This window comes from Pleurodeles waltl, chromosome 6 (assembly GCF_031143425.1).
Source record: "Pleurodeles waltl isolate 20211129_DDA chromosome 6, aPleWal1.hap1.20221129, whole genome shotgun sequence".
Classification (NCBI taxonomy): Eukaryota; Metazoa; Chordata; class Amphibia; order Caudata; family Salamandridae; genus Pleurodeles; species Pleurodeles waltl.
Window position 1 is genome coordinate 357,189,568 of NC_090445.1, and position 22,727 is coordinate 357,212,294.

A 22,727-nucleotide genomic window follows, 5' to 3' on the forward strand; every position below is an offset into this window, starting at 1 on the left:
GTTACACCAACGATAACCGAAATATTCCTCCTTGCCATCAGGTACGACCTTAATTGTAGGTTGGCTGTTTTCAGATTAATGTGGCTCGCTACCTGTGGGTTCTAGAGTAAAACATGGATGGTTTGAAAGAATGGGTAAACACGATAACGGTGCCCATCCAGCTTCATCGGGGCAGTTCGTCAAAAACGAGGTGCTAAGGATAAAGTAAATCAGAGGCAGCCCATTGCCAACCGCAATCGTACTCTTGCTACCAAACCCCTACTGGCTGGGTACAGGCATGGACAAGTAACTTTGCTGAAGTTGCTTTATAACGATGTCCGTGCTTCCAACAGTTGCCCCAACAAAAGGATGGGTGAGAGGGTTCGGTCAGCCCTGTTTTTTTCGGAACTATCCTTTTAGATACACAAAGCATACTTCCCTCCTTCAGTGATGATAGGATGACAAGTCTGGAAGGGCACTTCTTGCTCGGATGGTCTGCTCCATTTAGCGTTCTGTGCCGTGGACTTCTAGGCCTTGGGCTTGGTTTGCTCTTTAATTGATGTTCTAGATGCATTCGTCTGAGAAGGATTTCTTTGCGATAAAGTGACTGCAACTTGCATTGTTGTGTTTAGCAAGCAACGTTTCCGTTTTCGAGAGGAAAAAAAAACTAGCAAGTGTACAAATATTTTTAAGACCCAGAATGTCCATGGTGAAAAGGGTCGTCTTATCCGTGAACTACCATTGTTCAGTACAGAAGAGGTTTGGCTTTCCTGAAGGCATGTAAGGAATATTTGTACAAGATTAAAATTTGCTCATAGCCTAATGTTTCTGTTCGACTGTTACATTGGTTTGACAACATTTGGGAGGAATTGTAACATTGATGATCGTTTTGTAATCACTGATGTGTTGTGTGTTTTTTGGCAGTTTATTATTCTCTATCGCTTGCTGATGCTACATTTTCATGGTCGTCTTGAGGCATGTGCCAATTAGTCTCTGGCGCAGGGCTCCCAGCCTTTCAGGGAACCCATGCTTAAGGTCCCCAGAGGTTTTTCTGATCTGTATGAATGAAGTTTGCAAAGCGCCTCTCTACCGAGTCTGCTCTGTATACATGAGGGGTGTGTGTACTGTTGCACAGTTGCATATGCAAAATAAATACTTAATTGCATGCACATCCAGGCATTCGCATCCCACCTTCGAAAATCTGGGCTCCAGTCTGCTTTTAGATCTCCAGAACTGGCCTGTATCATTAAAAAAGTCACAGGCAAATTGCACCTCTAAAAAATTGGACCTGGTCATTCCTTGTCACACTGGGACTCATATGGAAGAAGAGCAATGTCTCCTATAGCAGCGCCAAGATCTTTATGTCCTGCAGCCCCCGTAGGCACCACCTCACATTGCTTAAAAGGCTTCTTAAAGAAATGGCACTGTTCTCACTTCCACAGATGGCCACATCAACTAAGTCTCGTAAATAAGGGTTGGTTTATTTTCCATCTTAATATGAAGAAAGTTCACCCCTTTCTGCTTCATAACAGTCTGAGCGACTGGTATCCCAAGCTTTTCTCTAATGGCCAGCGGTGGTGCGCTAGGAGCTAACCCTGAAGCACACTGACACATCTTTCCTGGAACCGCTTATACCCTAATGTCCTGGCAGCAGGGCTAACAGTTATTGATTTATATTAACTGGACAACATGGTTCACAGAATCTCAAAATAATACTCCTATTTCCTTTCATCGTGTTCACTGAATACCTGAATTAACGCACATTGTTGATCTATTCTATGTATGTCATCTAGTACTCGTCTTTCACATTAATATTATGCTGTTCAGAATCATTTCAGCTTGTCATTTCATTGTTTGCTGAGAAAATAGCGTGACCCATTTTAGTATCGCTTACTTCGGCTTACAGTATAAGCAGCTATGCTAATGGGCTAGAACAAACTGCCATCGTCTGAAAGAGGTGATGGATGTTGACTGTCTCTCCTATATGAAATGGTTGAACACGTATTAAGAGATTTTTTTAAAATTTTATTGGCTGTTAATAATTATTGGTGTGTGGCGGATGCACGCCCTCATTGAGGATCCCTGCACGAATTCGCTTTTGAACACAGTATTGGCGTAAATTGACGACCTGGGTTATGAACAGTACTATACCCAAATTGAAAGAGGCAAGTAGTGATGGCTTTCGCAATAGTATACTGCCTGGTGCGTGATGATTCCTTCCACCACCTGTTTCCTACCTCAAAAGACTGAATAATGGTCAGAAGATTTCTGTCAGCCCCCTTTATTCATTGGTCTGTTATATCATTCAACTTCTGATCACTGTACCATATAGTGTGGGTCGGCGGGTCAGTCTCTTTAGCCATTGGCAAACCTCGCTGTAGCTGCCATTTCACAAGTGCATACACAAATTAAGTAGGTCCTATTAAGTGTTGGGGACAATTATGTCAATCAGTTCTTAAGAACAAAAATAGTTCAGTTTTAATCATTTTTTCAATTATTATTGTCGTGGATGATGCCAGACACATCAGTTTTGCAAAAACCATGGCGACTCCATAAATGTGGCTTGTTTTCTCAGTGTTTGTCTACATCTGGGCTAGGTCAGAGATTCAAACGTTGATAAAACAGTGCTATATTTTAACAAATAAAATTGGTTTGCGTTATCTTCCATTTCAAGTACCTCTGTTTGTAGTTCTGTTGCTACAGACTTTGTGTGCATCCTGATACACTTACATAGTCTGAGAAAACAGCAAACAAACACAAATGATGGACGAAATGCAGAATTAATCAAACATTGACCCCCAGTCACAGATCTGGTTTAAATCCATCAATTCTTTTGCTCACCATGCCACCCCAGTTTGGACCCAGCCATATGCAAATCAGTCTTGACCCTGTTCCCCATGGGAACAGTACAGCCCTAACTGCCAAGCCAGGTCCTCCCTCGACTGGAAATAAACATCCTGGACCAGTTTCAGAGTATCACCCATCATAATCCAGTCTGACTTGAATCCAGTGGCATATGAGCCAGGGACTCACATCTGGGCATACCCGGCACACTTATGGCGACAACAGCAAACAAACACAACACACGGTCTGAGAAAACAACAAATATAACACCTTTGCCACCTCCCCCACACTCCTGATCCCCACAGCCCGCACTTCCAAACCTTTTGCATAGGAACAGGCCTGGGAGGTTCAAAATGGAATCCACAGGCTTTCATAACTCTGCTTGGCTTATCCATACAGTGCATATGTTGCAATAGTCGCAACACACACACAACATACACAAAGACGGGATTAGATGACAAAACAGGATGTAATTGGTGAAACTCTCAGCCAGTGTAGTGAGTGAAAATCTTTAATTTACTTAGAGTGCGGGAAGATTCTTCAATGAGACTCACATTTTTTTTTTTTTCTGACACCAACTCCCCATGTGCAGTGTTCAGAACATATACCAAGGTTGGGATACTTCAGGCTTTTTAAACAGGCTGTCCTAGGCTTGGCACATAGCAGGCTAGGACTTTTATTTTTTTAAATGTGTACATTTGAAAGCACGTGTTTTAACCTGTCTGCCCCAGATATAGAACACTATGGCCCTCATTATGACATTGGCGGTAAGTGCCGCTTACCGCCAGGCTGACTGCTGCCAACAATACCGTGACCGTGGCGGTATACAGCTACACGTATTATGACCCACACATAGAAATCCACCACTATACAGACACACACACAAGTCCGCCAGACTAAAGGTCAGTGATAAACTGGTGGTACCAAAACCCACACCGTTACGCCAACAGAACTACACCCACAGCATTATGACCCACGAATCCCCGCAGCGGACATTCAACCACGGTAAACCATTGGCGGTACATACCGCAGCGCTCAAAATACCCACATACTAACAAAACAACACCACATTGGACACTTCAAACTACACACACCTGACGCACATACACACACGCACACACCCACACCACTATTAAACACACACCCACATTACCTACAACCCCTTACCACTACAAACAATTTACAACAGAGAGAGAGACACACCAGGAACACCCACAGAACCAGAGCCACATACACCATCCACACACCTCACAGCACACACCCCAACACATCACCCCACACACACTCACACACACCACACACACTACACCCATGGCACCACAAGACACCCCAGGTTCTCAGAGGAGGAGCTAAGGGTCATGGTGGAGGAAATCATCCGGGTAGAGCCACAGCTATTCGGATCACAGGTGCAGCAGACATCCATTGCAAGGAAGATGAAGCTATGGCGGAGGATCGGGGACAGGGTCAACGCTGTGGGACAGCACCCCAGAACAAGGGATGACATCAGGAAGAGGTGGAACGACCTATGGGGGAAGGTGCGTTCCGTGGTTGCAAGACACCAGATAGCTGTACAGAGAACTGGCGATGGACACCCACCTCCTCCCCCACAACTAACATCATGGGAGGAGCAAGTCTTGGCAATCATGCATCCTGTGGGCCTGGTACGAGTAGCAGGAGGACTGCACTCTGGTAAGCCAAATCTTTACTACTTTCACCCCTCTACCTGCATGCATTCACATACCCCCACCCCTACCCTCAGCCCATCACCCCACCACCTCAAATATACCCCACCATTACAACCCACCCATCCCAGTACCCAGCAATGCATGCAACAACAACGTCTGGATCAGGATGACCAACCTGGCCTTCAGGACCTCTGGACAGTCAGTTACCCAGGCACAGTCCCATATCACCACAGAGCCTCCCCACTCAGGAAACACTAGCACAGCACCCACCCAGTGGGCCCATACCACTGTCCCCAGGACACGTCAATCAGCAGTGTGTCCACCAATACAGGGACCCCAGGCAACCCCACAAACAAAGGACGATCAGGGACCTGAGGTCAGTGGCAATGGGCACACGGTTCAGGGGACAGAGGCACAGGACAACAGGGAAGCTGGGGGGACTGCTGTGCGACAGGGGGAGGACAGGCCCAGGGAACCGACTCTCCACGAGGCACTCACCAACATCCTGTGAGCACACCACCATTCCCAGGAGACCAGGGGCCAGATACTGGCCATGTTGCAGGAGACCCAGCGGCTGCATGAAGGACAGTACCTGGGGATCAGGGAGGACCTGAGGGACATCCACACCACCCTGGTCACCATTGCAGGGGTGCTGACAGACATGGCCAACACCATGAGGGAGGCAGTGGCACAACAATGGGCCCCTGACAGTTGCCACACTGATGAACAGCAATCCACCTCTGCTGATGCTAGTGCCCAGGAGGCCCCGCCACAGGAACAACAGGCCACCAGCACCCCACCCCATGCAGAAGAAGAACCATCCCGCAAACCGTCCCAGCGATCCAGGAAGAAGCCAGAGAACATTGCCAAGACCCCCGCCAGGAAATAAGACTCTCCTGATTGTCACCCTTGTGTCACATCCTGTCACCCTGTCCACTTTGAACTGCCATTGCTCCCCTTCCAATGACTCCCTGGATAATGCACCTGTGATACCAATAGACTGGACTCTATCCTGGATTTTCCTCCACCATCACCCAAGCCCATTGCACATCCCCATTTACTTCTCAGCACTGAAATAAACACCTGTGGAAAAAACAAGTATGGAGTATGTCAAATGATTTAAGGATGTAGTTGTTTAACAATCTGTAGACATTGCAAGTAGACTGTACAGTGATGTATACATAGTTATGATGTAATGTGCTGCATTCAATACACCAGGAGCCACAGGAGGGCACAAATATCTGCAAATAGTCATGTTAAACGGTACAATAAGTGGCCTTTGTAGTGGGAACAGCAGCAAGCCAGAGAAAATTCACTTCATAAAACAGCAATGGAAGGTGAGGTTACAGTGTCTTACATGTGTGTCACTAGAAGTACTGTTGTATTATAGTTGTTCTGTTGTCCACATCCTCTTCCTCTGCCTCCTCTTCGTCACTGTCCACAGGCTCCAGAGCTGACACATGACCATCTCCAGCCTCATCCTCCTGCAGAAAAGACACAAGGAGTCTCAAGGCTAGGTTCTGCAACATGCAACGATGATCTGGCAGACCTTCTGGGTGAGTAGCACAGGGATCCACCTGTCAGATGGAGGCACCTGAACCTGGCCTTCAGGAGGCCAAAGGTGCGCTCAATGATCCTCCTTGTTTGCCCATGTGCCTCATTATAACATCCCTCAGCCCTGGTCATGGCATTCCTCACTGGGGTCAGGAGCCATGAAAGGTTGGGATAACCAGAGTCACCTGCAAATATTGAGGGATACCTGTTAGCCAGACACTCACCCTTAGGGCCAACCCCACACCCATATACTAACATACACTGGGTGGGGACCATGGGCTCACCTATTAGCCATATGGGATGCTGCTATTCCTCAGGCTACAGGCATCATGCACAGACCCAGGATATTTTGCATTCACATGGGAGATGTACTGGTCCGCCAGGCACACTATCTGCACATTCATGGAGTGAAAGCTCTTTCGATTTCTGTTCACCTGTTCATTTCTCGGGGGGGACAAAGGCAATATGTGTGCCATCAATAGCACCAATGATGTTCGGTATACGTCCCATTGCATCGAAGTCAGCCTTCACTGTGGCCAAATCCTCCCCCTGGGGGAAAACGATGTAGCTGCGCATGTGTTTCTTCAGGGCAGACAACACACTGGTCAGCACATTTGAGAACATAGGCTGTGACATCCCTGCTGCCATGGCCACTGTCGCTTGGAAGGAGCCACTTGACAAGAAATGGAGCACAGATAGGACTTGCACAAGAGGGGGGGATCCCAGTGGGGTGACGGATAGCTGAGATCAGGTCTGGCTCCAATTGGGCACACAGCTCTTGGATTGTGGCCCTATCAATTCTGTAGGTAAGGATAATGTGCCTGCCCTCCATTGTTGCCAGGCCCACCAGGGGTCTGTACACGGGTGTATGTATCCATCTCCTATTCATCCTCAGCGGTTGAACTCTAGGGTGAAAAACAGTGAGCATATAGTCATATTCAAACATATCCTCAGAGTGAAATGCCTTGCATGTTGTGACAGAAACAGTATGTTAACGTGTAGTCCCGTAAATGTGCCTATGTCTGCTGTGATGCAGTTAGGAGCCATGGCTTGTTCCCCCCTGAAATGGTGGCTGCCAGACCTGTGTGGAGGGACAAGTGGAAATCATGTAATTCCGCTGACGTTGTGCGCCGTTGTGGGAGCTGTCGAGGACCGACGTGCAACACCTCATTGGTTATCATTGGGCCATAGGGGTTCCAGTAGCCAATGGTGATGTACACCGGCAGTTACGGTACACACCACTGCGGACGTGACTGCTATTTTCTATCTGTTCACTCACATGTTACGTGACCTTCAACTGGAGAGGACCTACACTGCAAGTGCTGCTGTGACCTGTGTCTGGAAAGGACCATGGCTCGAGTGTCTGGGGAAAGGGCCCCTGCCTTCACTTCGGAGCAGTTGGAGAGACTAGTGGATGGGGTCCTACCCCAGTACTGTATACTTTATGGTCCTCCACACCAACAGGTGAGTACACTGTGAGCACCATGCATGGGCATGAATGCATGGAGTGCTGTGTGTGTAAGCCTCGTGTAGGGGGGCCTGGCTGAGGGGTCCTGGGCAGAGTGTTGTATGTATGGTGGTCAATGTCTGTGTGTAAGGGGATGGGAGCGATATGGTGGGCTATGAGTGTAACAGGCTGGATGGTATGGCTGATCCCATTTCCCATGGATCATTGTCTGCAGGTCAGCGCCCATCAGAAAAAGGGTATTTGGCGTGCCATCGCCAACGACGTGCAGAACGTGGGGGTTTTTGACAGGCGGAGCACCCACTGTTGCAAACTTTGTGAGGACCTGCGCCGCTGGGCAAGGAAGACCGCAGAGACCCAGCTAGGGATGGCCTCCCAACAAGGAAGGGGTGCCCATCGAACCCTGACCCCCCCTGATGTTCCGCATCCTGGCGTTGGCCTATCCGGAGCTAGATGGGCACTTGAAGGCATTACAGCAGCCACAAGGGGGTGAATACAGTTTCAGAATCAGAAAACTGCGCTTGGTGAGGTGTTATCTGGGTGGGTGATGTGGGCCTGTAGGTGCCCCTAGGCCAAGACAAACATGGCAGTGTAGGTTCCATGTTGGGCAGGCTCTGATGCACTCCAGCCCCAAGTATGCTAGTGGGCATCTACTTCTGGGCAGGGTCCCGTGGGTTTCAGGTGTGCTGCTATTGACTTTAGGCATTGTACTCCATGGCCTGGTGACTAGCATTGTAACTGGTAGTGCATGGCCTAGTGCATAGGGCTGTTCCCTGTGTGTTGTGTACGCCAACGGTGGTGTAGTTGCTGGCATTGACCAAGTGTATACTCTGTCTCTTCCCCCCTTTTTGTTTTGTCACCCTGTCCTTGTGTGCATTAGCATCATCTGGCGGTGGAGCAGAGGCACCGGTGTTGGAGAGAGCTGCATCCCACATGGCCCATGAGGCTGAATCCACTGACGGTGAGGGCACCAGTGGCACAGAGGGCAAGGGGAGCACCACGGCGGAGACTGGAGGGGACAGTTCGACAGCGACACCTCCTCCAATGGAAGTTCCCTCTGTGGCCACCCCAACTACAGATACAACTGCCACCCCCTGTACCAGCACCACCCTCCCAGCAGCCTCTGAGTGTATGTCCTGTGCCCGCTCACCCAGGAGGGTGGGCATCTCCTTCGCCCAGGCACCTCAGGCCCTGCCCCAGTCAGCCCTGCTGCCCTCAGTGAGGAGTCTATTGACCTCCTGAGATCCATCTCTGTTGGGCAGTCAACCATAGTGAATGCCATCCAGGGTTTGGCAGGGCATTTGCAACAAACAAACCAACAGAGATCATTCCAGGCTCTGTCCAACTCCCTGACGGCACCCATTTTCCATGTCTCTAGCCTCCCGTCTCCAACTTCCTCTACCAAGTCCCATTCCCCTCAACCCCAGCCTATCCCAAGCACACCATCAGACCAGCAAGCACCCAAATCAACACACAGAAGTGGCTCAGGCAAACACAAGCACCACACTTCATCCCACAGGCACTCACACAAGCACCATCCAGATGTAAACACACCAACATCCACTGCCTCCACTGTGTCCCCCTCCTCCTTGTCTTTCACCTCCCTCCCAGTAGCGTCTCCATTTACACCTGCATGCACTACATCCTCATCCACTACCCCCATCACCATCACGCCTATCACTACATGCCCCTCACTGGCAGTCACCACCCCCACATCCATGCACACGTCCCCTGTGTCCTCTCCCACTGTGTCTGTGCCCCCTCCTCCCAAGGTACACATATGCAAGCACTCAGAAACCCAACAGCCATCCACCTCACAACAGCATCCAGCCCATGCACCTGCACCCAAACACAGCAGACAGACACCTCCTACCACCACTCCCTCTCCTCCACTCCCAAACCTTCACCCTCTTCCAGCCCCAGTGTCCCTAAAAAGCTTTTCCTCTACACACTTGACTTATTCCCTGCCCCACTCCCCCATCCTTCACTTCGGGCTAGGGTGGTCAGGATCCAGGCTAGCACCTCAGCCACCCAGTCCACGGCCACTGTCGTTTCTGCAGCCACTGCAGTTGTGAGAGGCTCCGAGAAGACACCCGTCCACACAGCAAGTCTGCCAGCACCAGCTGCCAAGGGCAAAAAGGGAGCACCAGCTGGCAAAGGCAAGGAAGCACTGCCAGCTGCCAAAGGCAAAAAGGGAGCACCAGCTGGCAAAGGCAAGGAAGCACTGCCAGCTGGCAAAGGCAAAGAGGCACCACCAGCTGCCAAAGGCAAGGAGGTACCACCATCTGCCAAAAGCAAGGAGGCACCACCAGCTGCCAAAAGCAAGGAGGCACCACCGGCTGGCAAAAGCAAGGAGGCACCACCAGCTTCCAAAGGCAAGGAAGCACCACCAGCTGGCAAAAGCAAGGAGGCACCACCAGGTGGCAAAGGCAGGAAGTCCCCCCCCGTCTGACAAGGGCAGGAAGGGAGCACCAGCTGCCAAGGGCAATGAGAAAGGCACAGACACCGTAGGCAGGATGGATATGGAGCCTGGTGCTGGAGCAGCATCTGAGCAAACAACACCAGCCATGGCACTTCAGCCGTCCGAGGCACCAGGGGAAGGGCTGGACCCACCCCCCACCACAGGCAGCACCGCCGCCAGCACCGCCACCTGCACCACCACCAGCACTGCCACCTGCACCCCCATCAGCGCCACTGCCAGCAGCAGCAGCCCCAGTGGGCAGCCGTCCAAAGCTGCAGGGGAGGGGCTGGAGCCTCCCCCACCACTGCCTGCACCACCACTAGCACTGCCACCACTGAGCAGCCATCACCGCCGGCAGGCAGTGTGTAGTCGTGCCTCCATGGTTTATAGTACATCCTGGTCCCTGCAAAAACTGTAGGTGTTACACCCAGGTGAGAGACTGTGACCTAGCACTACCCAAGATCTGAAACACATGGCACAAAGCCCCCTCCATAACCAGTGGAACAAGGCATCCACTCGCCCCCTCCTTGCCAGGATGACGCACACTGGGCACAAAGCCTCCTCCAGAACCAGTGGAGAAGCCACCAATTTGAGAGACTGTGGCTTTGCACTCCCCAGGACCAAGCAGTGGGCAGACCACCCACTAGAGAGACTGTGGCTTTGCACTCCCCAGGACCAGGCAGTGGGCAGACCACCCACTAGAGAGACTGTGGCTTTGCACTCCCCAGGACCAAGCAGTGGGCAGACCACCCACAAGAGACTGTGGCTTTGCACTCCCCAGGACCAGGCAGTGGGCAGACTACCCACTAGAGAGACTGTGGCTTTGCATTCCCCAGGACCAAGCAGTGTGCAGACCACCCACTAGAGAGACTGTGGCTTTGCACTCCCCAGGACAGAGTGATGGGCATGTGGCCCCCTCCAGAAGCAGTGGCGTTGTACCATCTTCCGGCTGAGGTGCCCCTCTTCCCCTTCCCCCTGAGGTGCCTGTGTATTTTCGACCTGATGCCCCAGCAGTGTTCTCTCCATTTTGAGGCAGTAGTTAAGTGGGGCCTTGGCCTATGTGATGTGGCCCTGTGGCCCACGGACATTACGGACTGGGCAGTGTCCCTCTATTTGTATATATTGTAGATATTATTTTTTGTTTTGAGGACGTATTTCTAGAACTTTATATTATTATACTGACTTTATTCGCTTCCTTTTGTCCTTGCGTTATTCCTGAGGGGTACAGGGTGGATATGTAATGTTGTTGAATCTGTTTGTGTGTATGTTGTTGGGGATGGGGGTGTTGCATGTGTGTGTCACTCTCTTTTTCCTCCCCCACTCCCTTGTGCCCTAGGTGCGGTACACACCGTGGTCGTTTTCACCGCCGTTGGTATTTCTGGTGTAGGAGGCGGTAAACCAGCATGGGAAACTCCTGTAGTTTGGGCTCCATGACTTCGTGGTTCTTCCTTGAGTGTCCAGAGGTGATTTGTTTCCCTTCTGTGTACTCTTTCCGCTGTGCTTTTGATGGTGTTGGTACCGCCCTGGAAAAGCTGGAGGATTGGCTTGTTTTAATAGGGTGGGCGGTACATTGTCTTCCATCTGTCTGTTGGCGGTTACCGCTGCGGTGCTTGTTGCGACCGCCGTGGCGGTCGGTGTGTTAAAGTGGCTGTTTGTGTTGGCGGTTTCCGCCGTGGTCATAATTCCATTTTTTTTACCGCCGGCCTGTTGGTGGTATAACCGCTGCTTTATCACCGACCATCAGGTTTGTAATGAGGGCCTATATGTAATGTTTTTTTTTCCAACAGCTTACATGTTCCAATTGCTTGCTAACTCAGAAAACCTTCTCCCGCTAAACTCCTAAAACCCTGTATGAAAAATTGACCTTAATGTACCTTTTCTTCAGAGTGATCCTCTTTTTCCCTTCTTTCCTGCACATACTTTATATTTCAAATAAGTCACCTGCATCAATTCCCCTTATTGTAATTTGTCAATTGGCCGATAACTCATTTAATAATTCGCAACCGCTACTCTCCAAAACCCTACCCCTATAATCTAACATTACCTAATCTTCACCAGTCTATTTTCTCAACCATTCACATGAAACGTAGACCCTGCTAATGATCACACCTGCCTTGTATTAATATATCGCAAAGTAACTGCAGTAAATGCATACATTTCTTTTCTCCTGAGAGCATGATTAATTGCAATATCCACCATAGTAACCACTAGCCTTGGGTTGCATAGTAGCATGCTATTCTATGAAAAAGTTCAACTTATCAGGGGTAGTAAGTGCTATATAAAATCAGTAACTAAACAAGCATTGGAAAAGGCAATAAGTCTCTCCTCTTGTTTCTTGGGCCTTTTGGCTTTATCACTAGTTTACCCATGCTGTACAACATCCACAAGCTTTGCAGCATAAATAATCCAAAAACAGGCACTAATGATGCAAGTGCTTTTGTACTTACTGAGGTGGATTGGTAAATTAATAAAAAGTTAGTGCAAAAGTTTTTTTTTTTTTAAAGTGCTGGTGTGTGGTGCTACTCGGGGCAGAAATGAGGTAATCATCACAAAAGACACCAGTGTGGGTATTACTGGGTGTGGGGATGGAAGTAACACAGGTGTGGAGTTAGAGAAGAATCAGGAGTAGTAATCAGGGATACCTTTCCTCATCATTCAAAAAGTGACAGTTGTCCCAGAAATAACGTCACAGAAATAACGCCCCAGAAATAACGTCACATCCATTAAAGGGACTTCTGGTGACCTCTGGGATCCCCCCTGGAACTGTCATAGGTGTAGGTGAGTCACATGTGTTGTGACATGGTGTGAAGACGTATTAGTCACGTGCCCTGTTGCTGTCCCTAGTGTCTAGGTGTATGTGTTATGTAAAATGGTGGCTGTGCAGGTGTGCGCCGTGTTTCTGCACCTAAGAGGACAAGTCTGGGCATGTTCATGCCATCAGGCTGGTTGGGCTGCAGTGTGGCTCCTCAGAGGGAGGTGCAGTGGAACTACAGAGCCCCCACCTACCATTCCCAGAGCCTTGCATAACAACCCTGGAACTGACATTGGTGTAGGAGGGTCAGTGGGATTGTGACATAGGCTGAACACATGTTAGGCATGTGGCTAGGTCCTATTACAGGGGGCAGGGTTATTCGACACTCCCCCAACAAATAAGAGTCCCTTTGGAGAACATGTGTCTCGTTGTAGAGAAATACGCTCTTTCTGATGCTTAGAATGCTTATAAGGGGCCATCTAAGAGACCTGTGCTAAACCCGGAGCATCTAGCTGGAAGAGATTATTCTGTCATTATGAAGAGATACACCGCCTCATCAAAAAGATGGCCTCAGATGGTTGCTTGAACACTACTGACAAATATTATCGAACCCTAAAACCTTCGGTATTGGATGAGAACACGCAGCAGGGCACTCCTAAAGACAAGGGGTGCGATGTTATGGGATTTCAAGAGGATCTTTGCCATCTGCTTGAAAACCTCAGCCTCAAGGATTTACCACAATTGATATCCCCTATTAAATGTGATAGCAGCGGTGGTGATGCATTGAGTGAAGAGTTAAATATTGGAAACATTTTCACCGATATTGACGATGTAGAACAATCTATAGTGGCTCCCAAGTCCCCTGTCCATGAAGATATGGGGTTTCTGGAGGAAAAGGCAACAGAGGCAGTTATCGTGCAGCAACTGTGTCTAAACACTGATGACGGTTACGCATCAATGGATCTGTGCGATTCTCAAGATTTCAGAGGCGCAGCTGAGAGTCAAGAAAAAGAAGAGGTTAGTAAAAAGTACAATATATAGACACTTAACACATATATGCGTATATTTTGTTACCTTTAACTAATAGTATGTTTTTGTATCTGATTGAACTGTAGAAAACCTCAACAAAGAGCGCAGCTGGAGAAGGGTCATCATCAAAGGTTAACAATGTAAATTGTTACTGCTTATATTGTTCAAAACAGTCTGAAAGTTCCACAAGCCTGAACAAAGAGCAGCGTAAGAATTGTGTTTGTACCTATAATGGCAGCGTTTTCAGAAAGGAAAATAAGGGCATCACACAAGAAGCAGTATGGCCTGTTAAAGGTTTTGCAGTGACTGTTGTGAACACTTCTGTGAAACATGACTATTATAATCTTTGTTTTGGGCATAAAATTAACAAACAACAACAGGAGGCTCACAAGTGTCTATATGAGTCGTGTACACCAAGAACAATTCAACATATATGTAGCTGGCTAGACCCGTACAAGGGGTATAAAATGTTAAGAGTTGTGTATGGGATGTCAGAGGAAAAGAAAAATATACACCCAATATGGTTAAGATCTTAGCAGCAGCACTCAAAGAGATCCAATACTCGAATGAACCATGTTCAAAACTCAAGTGTATGCAGGGGTTGTGTATGTATTTTGATATAAAGATGACAGAAAGGGTTATAGGAAGACATTTGTGTGATGTTTATTTTAAAACTATAAGAATCAGTCCATTAGCCCTGCAACCACTGTTTTAAAACATTTTGAAGTCCTGAGTAGAGGGTCAACACGCTGGTATGTAACCTCCATACTTACTCACTTTTAGGACATTTATCAGAATGTCGAGGTGCAAAATGTCTATGAGTTACACCTCAGATACATATGCATTGGCAGAATGGTATATGTGCTGATTAAAGAAAGATTAGCTGAAATACACCCTGTAACTCTGCATTATTTGAATATTTCTGAGCCTCCCGCCATGATGATGTGTGACAGTCCTAAATGTGTAACCAAATGGTGTATCAACACGTGGATGCCCACATCCGATAAATATTGGAGCACGTACAAAAGGCATATGCGCGAGTTAAGACTTTCGCCGACAATCCCAATACGCACAGCCTTGGAGCTTCTGACAGATGATTATTTCACAAAGAAGGGTTTAGTATTGTCAGGCATTGAACTGTACAAACTTATGAATGCTGTCAGTAGCCGGTGTGTACAAAGTTATAGGAGGGGTGAGAGGGAAGTTGTGTCTAGAGCAATCGAGTGTATATCTATAAAATAGCAAAACTGGTGACACTGAGGTCGATTAGTGGTATAGCGCTTAGTAACATATGTAGCGAGTGTAGTAGTATGTACACGTAGTCAAAAGACAGCCTAGTGTCCAACAATACCACACCATAAGATCTGTATCTAGAAATGTAAAGTATATTGTTTTATTCTGTGCTAATATTTTTTATTTTCTATAAAATGCATTAAAAAAAACGATTTCTTTCATTTCATGGTTTGTAACAGATGACAACATGTCGAGTGATGCATTAAGGAAGCTTTATTATAATACAAGAGGTGTTGGTAGCTCCGTGGGGCGACAAAGCATTGTTTAGAAGGGCTCTAGTTATAAATAAACCATTAAATAGAGCACTGGTTAAGGCGTGGTTATCTTGTGAAGAGGCATATTCACTCCATAACGTTCTAAGAGAAGACCTACTATCGTTAATGCACGATTATCAATGGCAAGCAGACATAATCAGTCTTCAAGATTTAGCAAAGCATAATAATGGTGTTCGATATATATTAACGGTTATAGATGTATTGTCCAAGTACGTATATGCAGAACCACTAAGTGATAAAAGTGGTTCCGGTGTAACTGAAGCCTTTAAAGCAATCTTCAGAAAGGAGCAAACCCCTCAAAAACTACAAAAAGAAGCTGGAAAATAATTTTTAAACAAAGCGTTTCAGAAATTGTTAAAGCAGAATAATGTTAAACATTTTGTAATGCACCCAGTGGTAAAAGCATCTGTTACAGAGCATTTTAACAGAACCCTAAAGTCTAAGATGTGGAGCTATTTCACCGCTTATAACACTTACCGGTACATGGATGTTCTACAGGCTTTTATAGACGTTTATAAGGCCACTTACCAAAGAACCATCAAAATGGCCCCCATAGAGGTAACGGCTGATAATTCGTTAAAGGTGTGGCGAACTGTGCATGGAAGTTGTATTGCTGCAGATGTCAAGAAGCCAGTTTTAAAAGAAGGTGACCATATTAGGGTTTCAAAACTGAAAGGGGTCTTTATGAAGGGCTACTAACAGACTTTTGGTGACAAGAAATTCATAGTGGAAAGTGTGGAGCTTAAAGAGGATGTATTTATTTATAGGCTAAAGGACTATGACGGGGAAAAGGTGTTGGGTGTCTTTTACAAGGAGGAGCTACAGAAGGTACCTAATGATCCGCACTGGGTGTACAGGTTTGAAAAGGTTCTGAAAAGGAAAACTAGCAGAGCTAACTGGAAGGTTTTTGTCAAATGGCGGGGGTGGCCTGACAAATTTAACAGTTGGGTACCGGCCAGTTCTGTGCAGGTTGTGTGAGTACGATAGAGGGATTATTGTAGACGCGAAGATGGATACAGCGCCATTTTATATCACTCTGCCATCCAAAGCCTCAAACGACATGTTCCTTGACAATAGAATTTCTAATTATACAGTGAAATTGGCTAAACCCGTAGACCTGAAAGGTGATTAGAAAGTAGCCCTAACAGAAATTCAATACCCCAGAGCACGGAATACGTTTTCAATGTATGTTGCTGTATTTAATATAAAGAGTGCTCAGGACACTATGACCATCCATACCGGGTTTCCTCATGAATATTACCCATCTGTGACCTCGGTGGTCGGTGCCATCAACAAAACCATAGCGAAGATTAAGTTGTGTGCGAATATGCAGTTAGTGTTAGATAACGTTAGACGGAAGATGATTCTTCAAGCTCCAAATCACAATGCAGTGTTTTTCTGTTCGGATAAATTAAAAAGGGTTTTAGGAACAGTGCAGCATATCAGAAGTCATGAAGAACTGGACCAGTCATGCCCTGATAATAACAGCAGTTTCTATACACTTTATGTGTATAGCGATATCGTAGAGTCAGAGAGGATAGGGAATAATTATTCACTGCTGCTGAGAGGGGTCCAGGTAAAAGGTGAAAATAACACAATGGTTAACATACAATACAATAAACGAGACTACGTATCAATCTGTAAAAACCATTTTGACACCATCACGATCATGAGCTACGACGGTGCCCTTTAAATATGGGAAAGTTATTTTTAAGCTTAATTTAATACCGTGATGCAAGAGCGACTATTAACAAGTCAGCATGGTGATTATGAAAACATACTGTGACCCCTCTATGTATAGGGGTTATCACAGAAACTAGGCTGGATATGGAGCCCCTTTGCCATACTTTCAAGGGGCCCCGGTTATGTATGGTGCGGGGTTGGGGGGTTTCTTCCGTAGTTTGTTTAGAAAATCTATGCTGTTCTTGAAAAGAGGCTATAAAAATTGCAAAAACACACGTTAAAGTGGCTGCTACAAACATTGTGCAGGACGTGGTGGGTTCCATGAGATCTGGGGTTGCTGAACGTGTGAATAAGCAACCTCACAAAGAAGCGGGGTTGGTGTACAAGTCTTGTGCACCTATTAAAAGGAAGTGGTGCTTCAGAGCGCAGGAGCCCGGACCCCCTATAAAAAAAGACGAGGATCTTCAAAAAGCACTCACAAACGAAGATCCATAAGTCGGAAGAGAGATTCAAAGAAGAAGAAGAGAAGGGTCGCTAACGTAAATATTTTTTTAAAAGACGATTAACCTGCAAACATGGCCTTTGTACATTGCACATCAGACAAATGCACTAAATCAGAGTTAGACCTGTTTTCTCTAAAACCGACACAGACTAGCATCGAAAACGTTTTTTTCACGGAGGTATCGCCCCTAGCTGCTTGAACACCTTTGGCACCAACGGAGTTTTGTGTGTCAGGGTCCACATATATGTATTTGGATCTCAACAACACGCTGTTGCACCTCATCTGTAAAATTGTAAAGACTGATGGATCCAATATAGCAAAAAGCTCCAAAGAGGCAACAATCGCTTACCCCGTAGCAACCATGTTTAATCAGGTGGACATTACCCTTGGTGATCACCTTATCGCGCAAAGTGATAACATGTACGTCTATAGGGCATACAATGAAAGTATTCTTAATTACAGCAGCGATGCCCTGGACAAACAGCTTTCCAGCTGTGCTATTCTGCAAAGACACTTACTGTCATTTTGAAGCTACTGCTCTGGATGGCTGCAATCAGGGTTTTGTAAAAAGAGTGAGCTTCACCGCCGGCAGTAGGCAGTTCGACCTCCTAGGTCACATACACTTGGACCTTTTCTACCAAGATAAACTACTCGTCAACGGCATCAATCTTAAGATCAAACTAACCCACAACAAAGACTCATTCTGTCTCATCAGTGGGGATACGGAACAGTATAAACTAATTATACTGTCCGCCAGTTTGTCTGTAAAGAGAATGAAAGTGTCATGAAGCATCCGACTGGCTCACGCCGAGGCCTTCCAACTATCGAATGCCAAGAACGCAGTGGAAAGAGTAGATCTGAAGATATATAGCAATCCAACAGGTACCAGATTAACACAGCAGCAAAATGTATTTCTTGGACAGCTACCGAAACCTATCATTGCAGGGTTTGTGGACAGTACAGCTTTTAGCAGTTAGTATACCACAAATCCATTCAATTTCAAACACTACAACATTAACTATGTGGCACTGGTACACAAGAGGGCGGTGATTGCTGCGTAACTGTACACACCCAGTTTTGGAACATTGAATTTTATCAGGGAATATATTGGACTGGTGTTGATAACAGGAAAACATGCGTGGGACTCGGGCAAAGGATATGGGGACGGCTACATGCTGTTCGATTTCGATCTGACGCCCGACATGGAAGATGGTGATCATTATACTCTGATAAAAAATGGAAAGCTAAAAGCTGAAATACGATTTAGTCAACCCTTGGCTACCGATGTGAACATGATTGTATTTGCGGTGTTCGACAGCGCTGTCCAGGTCAACAACGCCCGCCAAATCATGTTTGACTATCTTGAAAATATTGTACATTGGACAATGTGCAGATACGTGCGTTCTTAAGGAGGTATAAATACACAAGGAAATACTTTTTAGATGTTTTTCCGAACGAAGGTCTACCTGAGGAAGCTGGTGTAGAAAGACCACGCTCCCTAGTAGTTAACACAGATCTGCATTACAAGGGTGGAACACACTGGGCGGGAATGTTTTTGGATATTGACAAGGTTACAGTGTTTGACAGTTCAGCGGCGTTCCCCAAGCAGAATACGAAGTGTGTCAAAAGTGTAAGGCCATGCAATGCTTATATATGTGCAACTATAATTGTCTACAATAAAATAATTTAATCTCGAAATCAGACAATACATTTTCATTGTTCCGATGGGGACCACAAGTTAAAAAGACTGCAGGAGAGCGGTGAAACGGTTAAAAAGTGTTTATTACATATAATATTAGTATTTTGGTACAAGCATTAAGCAACCAAACATACAAAAGAAAATAAATTATGAAAGAAACCAATAAATACCATAATCGGTGTAAAACTATAAACACACAGTGTAAAACGTGTACATAGGTTCAAAAAGGAGAAGTATAAAACATGTAACCAAGTGTTCCTTTTCGACAATGTATTTTTAGGCTCCAAAGGCAGAGGCGGTGTGTTCCATGAGGGGGATAGCCGGGGGATAAGCAGGGCTGCGGGCACTGTAGGGCCGGATTTAAAAGCAACAGGGGTTGGAGTACTTGGAGGGCTGTAAGTAAGTAGGATCTTTCAAATTTTCAACCACCGTCTGTGTTCAGCATTGCCAATAATCGTAGAAGGAATGTTTAATTTTGTAGCGACCTGTAGAAACTGGTCCCAGCCTATAGGCACTTTCTGGACTGATAGGGTTCTGGGGTGTATGAAAGCTTTGACGTGGTAGTACATCTGAGATCCAGCAATCGGCTGTCCTTTGTAGAGGAATTCACCCAGATCGTTCCACTCGGTTAGATCTTTAAAAGCAACCATTTTACATAGTAACATTTGCGCCGCACCTCTATACCTCAGACTTATATTTTTTTTAAGTTCTTCAACAAAGACATCAGGGGGTGGTGGTGATGGGACCACCGGATGTGGGGGCTGTTGAGCCTGAGGCACGGTGAGGACTGGTAGTGGCGGATCAGAGTCTGGGGTATATAGAGTCAACATGTCTTTTTCTGACTGCCACTGCTTGTAATAATGTAGAAAGTTTTGAAAAACTCTGGAGTAAGTATCGGCTTTGTCGTAAGGTTTTAAATCAGTCCGGTTTAAAATGTGTTTAATTTTGGCATCTAGGCATATTGTTTCATTTTTTTGTAAAGGTCGTTGGTAGAAGGGCCCAACTGTTCCAGCTGTTAACACAGTACCAAGTACATATTTTGGGTGTAACCCATTAGTTCCCTGCTAGGAGGTTTGTAATTAAAGGAATTGCTATGTCCAGAAGTGCTCCTATAAAGTCACCCAACTGTTTTACAAGTTCTTTCTTAGAAAGGAGGGAAGCCCTTTTATTACTAAGCTTTTTGATAAGGTTACGCTTCTTCTTCAGCACACAGAACTGACTCTCTGATATAGGACATTTGCCTTTTGGGTGTGCAGGGTGATTTCTGAAATAACAGCCACTAAGTTGTCCAATGCCGCGCAAAGGATAGGCTTTCTTTGTTGGGGGCTAGCTGTGACCAGCATTTTTAGGTGGGCTAAATTACTTCATATATGCGTGGACATGGTTAGCACCTTATATTAGGCTTAGAGTGTAAATGTTACAAAAGTCTTTTTAACAATTCTTTTATTACGATTTAGGTTTGGTTTTAGATATGTAAGCGACGGGGAGGTCGGGTGGGAAAATATCAGCACGTAATCTGTAGTCTTTTAAAGTGTTGGGTTTCAGTCTACCAGCAGGTAGCCATGAGGGTTAGTGGTAGCGTTGTTAAAGGCTTCCAAGAAAAACTGGGTGTTTCCGGGGTACATCTGTTTAGTGATGATAGATATCTTCTGTTTGTCACGGGGGGTTTTAAATAGTATGAGGTATAAGGCCTTTAGAGCTATAGAACGACTGCTCTTACATTTGTAAAACAAGTTCTGCACAATGTAACATATGCTTGGATTATGATGGTGTGAATATTAGGGAAAAGCTTATTCTATTTCGGGATGGTCCCCACCCTCGCTCATAAGATCATCTACAATCACCATGTTTATAAGGTTTTTAGGTAACAAGGCATCATCGTTGAGAGTGTCAGGTATGCCTTCTAAAAATTTAATTTGGGGGAACCTTAGGGATAGTTCCGTATAAAGATCTTGCCAGCATGAATAAAGCCATACAATATTGTTCGGGGTCTGAGACAAAGCCCCACGAGCATTTTCTAACAATTTCTTTATAAAATAACTTTGAGGGGCCAGCTAAAATGCAGGAGCATAGGTGTTGCAATCTTGTGTCCATAGTCGTGGGGGTTTGGTATTCTAATGCAGCTTTTTTAACGGTATGGCAGGGTTTTGTAGTCTTCAAAAAGGACCCTTTTATCAAACACTACCCATAAGGTTTTATGTAAACCCTGGGTTGTAATTTACCACCGCTTTTTGGACCGCATTATGCTGGGCTGTTGTACAACACTGGTTTTATTATTATTGCCATCTTTTGATATAGTGTATTCATTCACCAAATCCTTTAAACTTTCAAAATTGATTTTAACGGTGTTATTAACATTTAAGGTGATACCTTTCACTTTCATACACACAGTGTTGTTTGCTGTTTTGTAGGAATAAGTCCTGGGTCCCAATGAAGTGTATTCTACTGTGTAGTCGTCCTTATCTAATTCACTGCTCAAATCTCCTAGATAATCACCTAGAGTAGGGTCTTCATCACCATCCTTACTCACAAAAATAACAGAGCCGGTATCATGACACAGGCAGCGCTCATGAAGTTAATCCAACACCCTGTAAAGCTCTAAACGAGCGTAAGCCATTGTGAAACAGACTATGAAAATGTTTATATTGTTACATGTTGTGGGGTACTCTTTAGCTTATTTCCAGCAGAGAGCGGCAGTCTCATCATCAATAAACTTTCAGCTGTAGATATCATAACTAGGTGACAAAAGGTACTTAAACAACTTGTCAGGATCTGTTATTATGGTAGTTTTTGGTAGGTTTGTACATTGGGCAAATTTTCCCCATAAGGAGTTTAGGAAGAGCTTGGCTAACTGGTGCCTGGCAGGGTTGACTTTGATGAACTCGGGTCTCAATCTTATGCCTTTGTGAGTGTGGTAATTGTCAATGTAGTTTGGCTTAGAGGCCGCATCAACACCATTCAGGAAAGCCCCAAGCCTCCTGTTCGTCTCTCAGAAACAAGTTAATATACTTAGGAAAGAGACGTTGATCTTCTTTCAACGTGCCATCCCTCCACTATTTTACACAGTCTGTAGCCTTTCTCAAGGGCCTTTTGTACCTCGATGCTACACCAAGTACCAATGAGCACCCTCTTCTCGTCGGTCTGTCTACACTCATTAGTCTCTTTACTTTTGATGCAGGTTCGACAGAATGGGGACATGAGCTTGCCGTTGACTCTGTATGGTAGCACCAGAAAGTAAAGGCATTGTGGAGGGTAGATATGGCACTTAATGAGCCCAAAATATTTATCTACAGGCTTAAAGTCCCTATAGGTGATGGTGGGCTGACCTATAGGGTGTAACTTCTGTTTGTTCACACTTGGGTAGACACTCATGTAGTCATAATAGTGTATTTTTTTGCCCTCAGCCCTGTACAATTGTATAGCATTAGTACGACTGCCAAATAATGCGTCGTGGGGTTCCAAAGGATCGGGTAACTGTTGCCTCTTAATAAAATATGCGAGTTCCG

General features: G+C 45.9%; 2 non-coding genes across 2 annotated transcripts; both read left to right on the forward strand.

The window, feature by feature from the left end:
• Window positions 1-421: 421 nt before the first annotated feature.
• Window positions 422-566, forward strand: LOC138302272 (small nucleolar RNA SNORD15). Its single transcript, XR_011205360.1, has one exon. It is a non-coding gene; the product is annotated as a small nucleolar RNA SNORD15 (small nucleolar RNA).
• Window positions 567-1,850: 1,284 nt separating this feature from the next.
• On the forward strand, window positions 1,851-1,986 carry LOC138302290 (small nucleolar RNA SNORA29). The gene has a single exon (XR_011205377.1). It is a non-coding gene; the product is annotated as a small nucleolar RNA SNORA29 (small nucleolar RNA).
• The last annotated feature ends 20,741 nt before the right edge of the window (window positions 1,987-22,727 follow it).